This window comes from Eubalaena glacialis, chromosome 12 (genome assembly GCF_028564815.1).
Source record: "Eubalaena glacialis isolate mEubGla1 chromosome 12, mEubGla1.1.hap2.+ XY, whole genome shotgun sequence".
Lineage (NCBI taxonomy): Eukaryota > Metazoa > Chordata > Mammalia > Artiodactyla > Balaenidae > Eubalaena > Eubalaena glacialis.
In genome coordinates this window covers 59,650,214-59,656,136 of record NC_083727.1, presented here as the reverse complement: position 1 = coordinate 59,656,136, position 5,923 = coordinate 59,650,214, and positions in this window count along the sequence as shown.

Sequence of the window (5,923 nt, the reverse complement as noted above, 5' to 3'; positions counted from 1 at the left end):
CTGCCCCGTTCTCTCAACCACAAGATGGCCTCCCGACAGGACTTATGCAATTCAGTTCTTCGAATGGAATACTTTGATTCCATGGTGTTTTAATACGAACGACGTTCAGGTATCAAAAGTACCGATTTCCAGGCTAGAAGCTACAAAGAAAACAAAGATGTTCCGAAGATACATTGGAAAATAAATAGTGGAAATAAGTATTGGAAAGTACCTTTCTAGAGAGTAACATGAAACTTTTGCGCACCAAGTATCTAAATTGTTTCATTGGGAATTGTGCAAAAGAAATAGCAAATAACAGTAGAAATAAAATATTACGAATACATCTAGATGAATAAAGAAGATAAAGATAGACGTGAGAATAGACCCTGTTTGCATGAAATCCAGTCTTCTTGAAGAAACACTTGAAACCCAGATTCTCCTGCATCAGCGTTAGAACAAAGTCCTCAACAGCTAAAGATTCGCTGGTCCTCAAGTCCAAGTGGCCCACAAAATACAACTTCATCTTGGGAGAAACGATAACTAATTACACCTCTACCAACACAATAATGTGAGTGCATAGTATTACTGGAGGCAAAAAGAAAATTTGGTTCCTTTGACCCTTTCCCTAATTTCGCAAAAAAAAGCACACACACACACAAAAAAGGACGACACAACAGTCTAGTGCGATTTTTATTTATTTTGGGGTTTTTTTGGCCAGCCCTGCGGTTTGTGGGATCTTAGTTCCCCCAACAGGTATTGAACATGGACCCTGGGCAGTGAAAGGACGGAGTCCTAACCACTGGACCGCCAGGGAATTCCCTAGTATGATTTTTAAAATCACTTTATGGAACAAAAACTAGGACATTTACCACATATTTTCAGCGGTCGTCTCTGATTTTGCTCTGTGATCATTTTCCAAGTTTTTGCCCAGGGCCTGATTTTCAAGTTTATTTCTCTGAGAAACATTCTAATCAGAGAAACATTCTATCTTCCTTGTGAAACCTGATTGCCCTAGAGAAACTTTCATATGTTCCTACTTTCTATAATCATCTTGTATTTGTTTGCTTGTTTCCCTAGTAAAGTTGAAGCAGTTTTCTGGTAGTTTTTTGGTTTTTGTTTTTCCCATCTCTGTTCTCCAGCTGGCCAGCGTACTGCTTAGCATACAGAAAGTTCTCCGTTTGTCGAACGAGAGAATTATTAAATAACTCACGTTTGTTCCTTCTACCAGTTTAATGAGGCACTCTCAGCAATCACTGTTTGCCAGACCAGGAAATGAGTTTTACAGTCCCGTATTTTCCTTTCCCTCATTACTTTCACCTAGGATTTCCCTGTAACTTTAGGATTCGAAGGAGACATCAGGCACTTACATGTATTTCAACACCAGACTTTCTCGCAATGTATTTTTGTGTTAAAGTGTCTATTTGAGCAGCTATCGTGTACACGAGCTGCTGCAGTCTAGTCATTCTGCACCTTGATTAGAAAGTGCAGTAACAGTTGCCATCTTGCCAGTCTTTGCAATCTGCTGTCTATGACTAACAATCAGGGCGCTTCGTAAGTTAAATTTTTTATTAACTTGCCCTCGTTGCAGAGTGTTTGAAGGGGAGGATATATTCAAGTTAGTACTTTGCATTATTATGAAAACAAGTTATCCTTAAGGTAAAGTGGAAAAAAGTTAAATGAGATGTGGAAAAGAAACAGAATTAAGAAATATTCCTACTTCTTGAGATCTGAACCTTTAAGGTGTTATGACGTTCCATATCACATCCATCTTAAAATTTAAGAATAAAAATTATTTAATGGTAACTAGACTTGTGGTAGTGATCACTTTGTAGTGTATACAGATGTTGAATTATAATGCTGTGTATATGAAACTTATATAATTAAAAATTATTTAAAGCTGTGGTATATACATACCATCGAATATTATTCAGCCTTAAAAAGGAATGAAATTCTGATACATGCTACAACATGGATGAGCCTTGAAAAGATTATGCTAAGTGAAGCAAGACAGACACAAAAGGACAAATGTTGTATAATTTCACTTTTATGAGGTCCCTAGAATAGGCAAATTCATAGAGACAGATAGCAGTTGCTGTGGGTTGGAGGACGAGAGGAAGAGGGAGTTATTATTTAATGGGCACAGAATTTCTGTTTGGGATGAGGACAGGGTTCTAGAAATGGTGATATTTGTAAAACATTGTGAATGTACTTAGTGCCACTGAGTTGTACACCTAAAAATGGTTAAAACGGTAAATTTTATGTTACATCTACTTTACCACAATAGAACTACAATGGAGGATTAAAAAGTATATAAAGCTAATACGCTACAAGCAAATTATTAAAAATTACAACTCTTTTAATTCCTTTTTTTTAAAATTTTATTTATTTATTTATTTATGGCTGCGTTGGGTCTTCGTTTCTGTGCGAGGGCTTTCTCTAGTTGCGGCAAGTGGGGGCCACTCTTCATCGCGGTGCGCGGGCCTCTCACTATCGCGGCCTCTCTTGCTGCGGAGCACAGGCTCCAGACGCGCAGGCTCAGTAGTTGCGGCTCACGGGCTTAGTCGCTCCGCGGCATGTGGGATCTTCCCAGACCAAGGCTCGAACCCGTGTCCCCTGCATTGGCAGGCGGATTCTCAACCACTGTGCCACCAGGGAAGCCCTTAATTCTTAAATAATAATAATTCTTAAAACAACTGTTTAAATTCTTAATAAATTACAACTCTTTTAATTCTTACTTAAGTATCTCCTAGAAAGTAGTGAGAATATGTGTCATAATGAAATATGAGGACATACAATAATAATTCAGTTATTTAACAATGGACCATGTTAACTATTATATATAGAATGGATAAACAAGATCCTACTGTATAGCACAGGGAACCTATATTCAATATCCTGTAATAAACCATAATGAAAAAGAATTTACACAAATATATAACTGAATCACTTTGCTGTACAGCAGAAAATAAAACAACACTGTAAATCAACTATACTTCAATAAAATAAATTAAGAAAAAAACCCCAAAAAACAATGGACCAAACTGGGCTTTATGCATGTAATGACCATTTAGACCAGATTGGAGAAAGTAAGGTACACCTACTATGTTCACTGACTGGCATATTCTTACTTAAAAATCTTTTGTGATTCAAACTACTGTTTCTATACTTAAGTCACTTGTATGATGTAGTAGACATTATTAGCATTCACCAATATCTGATTCTCCACTGACTTACAGCACACAGAAGGTTTAAGCCTCCTTAAAGTTTAGGTAGTACTCAGTGAATTACTTCTGGCCAATGGGCTGTGGGTTAAGTGATGACAGTTATTTCTGGACCTAAGCTTACAAGAACTGTAAGCATTGTCACATCAACCAAGAAGTCTACAGGCAGATAAAGGGGCAGCTACAGGTTGGTATATTCTCTGTCAGCCACGATCACTGAGTTGCCTTATGGGAAACAGTGGCCAGAAAGAGCCCCAAATCAGCGGAAGACTTTGCAAGGACCACAAAATAAGTTGCTGAGATTCTGGAGACATTTGTTAATAAAGCATAAGCCTAATTTATCCTGACAAATATAGATATTGGTAACAGGAGTTGGGTGCTGTTCAAAGAACTGAAAATATGTGGCATTAGTTTAGAGGTTGGTTGGTATACATAGGAAACTAATATTGGAGGCTAGAAACAGGGACGTCACATTATGCAATGGTAAAAAATTTAATTGTCACCCCCAATAACCTGGGAGGCAGAAAATGTACCTACTGACTTTTGAGCTAGGGGAAGAAGTTGAAAAATAAGTGTGTTGGGTACTATTGGATGCACTTGGCACGGTATTATGAGAAAGAGTGGAGCTCAGAGAGGAATGGTTGATTTGTAAAAGCTGACACGAGGGAATAGAGGCAACCAGAATTTGAGCCTCACATGTTTGTGTTTTTCAACTCCAAGCAGTAGGAGATAAACTTGAGAAAGACTTTAAATGACAAAGGATCATTAAAACTCAGCCTTGCAGCAAAGATCATAACTAAGGGTGTAAACATCAGTTATTTTGGAAATTTTCAGTGGGTTAATTAAGGATGTAATTAAGGTAACCTTAATTTTTTTCTCACTTGGAAAAAAAAAAAACCTAAGGATGGAAATGTGGTTAAGAGGATAGCTCTCCCATCAAAGCTTACAGACAGAAGGTGCCTGCCATCATAAGGTCAGGAGAGAGGTAGGGAGGTAGGAAATCAAAGAAATAACAACCAACCCAAGAACTACTTGTCTCAAAAAAATGGTATGGTTACTGGCATATAAATCTGACCAGAAACAAAGAGGCCTACTAAGCTTTTAAGAGTTGTACTGGAAAAGAAACCATAAGCCTTGGCTAACAGAAATTGTGACTATTCCAAACTTTAAACAAACAAACAAACAACTTCAGCCCCCAATTATCTAGGAAAACAGATTGAAAAAAAGCTGTGCAACTTCCAAGGATGGCATATTCCTCAACAGCCATTCAGATGTAGCCAAGGAGGATAATAAAAAAAAGATTCGGGCTTCCCTGGTGGTGCAGTGGTTGAGAATCTGCCTGCCAATGCAGGGGACACGGGTTCGAGCCCTGGTCTGGGAAGATCCCACATGCCGCGGAGCAACTAGGCCTGTGAGCCACAATTACTGAGCCCGCGCGTCTGGAGCCTGTGCTCCGCAACAAGAGAGGCCGCAATAGTGAGAAGGCCCGCGCACCGCGATGGAGAGTGGCCCCCGCTTGCCACAACTAGAGAGAGCCCTCACACAGAAACGAAGACCCAACGCAGCCATAAATAAATAAATAAAAATTAAAAAAAAAAAAGATTCTTCCAAGGGGTGAAGTCTGGAGTCACAGAGAACAGTGGAGAAGGGAATTCTTAGGGAATAGAGGAAAGGTCTAACAATGAACATCCCCCATGCCCAGGGTAAGAGATTGACAGTATCTCCATTCTTCTTCCCCTTTCTGAATTAGAGTGTTTATTGTGGTTATAGTTTCACTGGTTTCACCACTGTACAGTAAGTTTGTGGAAAACAGAACATATTCTTTTGGCTCCTGGGTCTCCAGACCAGTGGGAGCAACATCCAGACCTGACATAGCACTTCCAAAGAGGCTGGTTCTGGAATGGTGGATGGTCCTTTGGGGCTGTTTCTCTTGAAAAGGGAGTCGCTGTGTTCCACGTGTAGAAAGAAGAGCTGAGTATTTGGTGACCAGAGGGTAGACTGTGACAGACTTCTAGTCCATTCTCCTTTTCTTCTGAGCCCTGGGAGACTTACTCTTTCCTACCCATCCTTCCTGGCAATTAGGCAGGGCCAAAGTGACTACTTCTGGCCACTGGGTTGTGCGTGACGCATCCAAGATGAAGAATTTAATTGCTGGTGCAAGACCTTTGGTGTTCTCCTCCCCTGCCAGTGAAGAGGCCTGGTGTTAAAATGATAGAGCCAGAAGACAATCAGCCAGGATTACAGAGTCACCAGTTGGAAAACAGTTGCTTTTGCAGATTGACCAGACTCACAGTGGATTTGGGGTGAGGAAGAAATTAACTTTTGTTGTGCTAAGCCATTGGGATGTGAAGTTATTTATTACTGCAGCATAACCCAGCCTATTCTAATACATATGGGAATGCAAACATTTTAGATATTTCTGCCTGAGTGCAACTTAAAAAAAAATGTATGAAAATGGCTTCAGGGGGTCTGTGAGCCTCTGAAATTACATACAAAAATCTGGGGCATATATTTTTCTAAGAAGATGTAAGTGCCAAGATTTCCCTTCCCAGCGTCTCTATTGCCATTAGCAGGAGTGAGGAGAGGGCCCCAGAATTAAAACCCTCCACTTCCTCCAACACTCATAGCTTCTCTTTGGGACTATCAGGACTAATATCATACACCTTTTATCCCTAGAACATCCTTCGTCCCATGGACCTTAATTCCCATATGGCTCTGTGGGT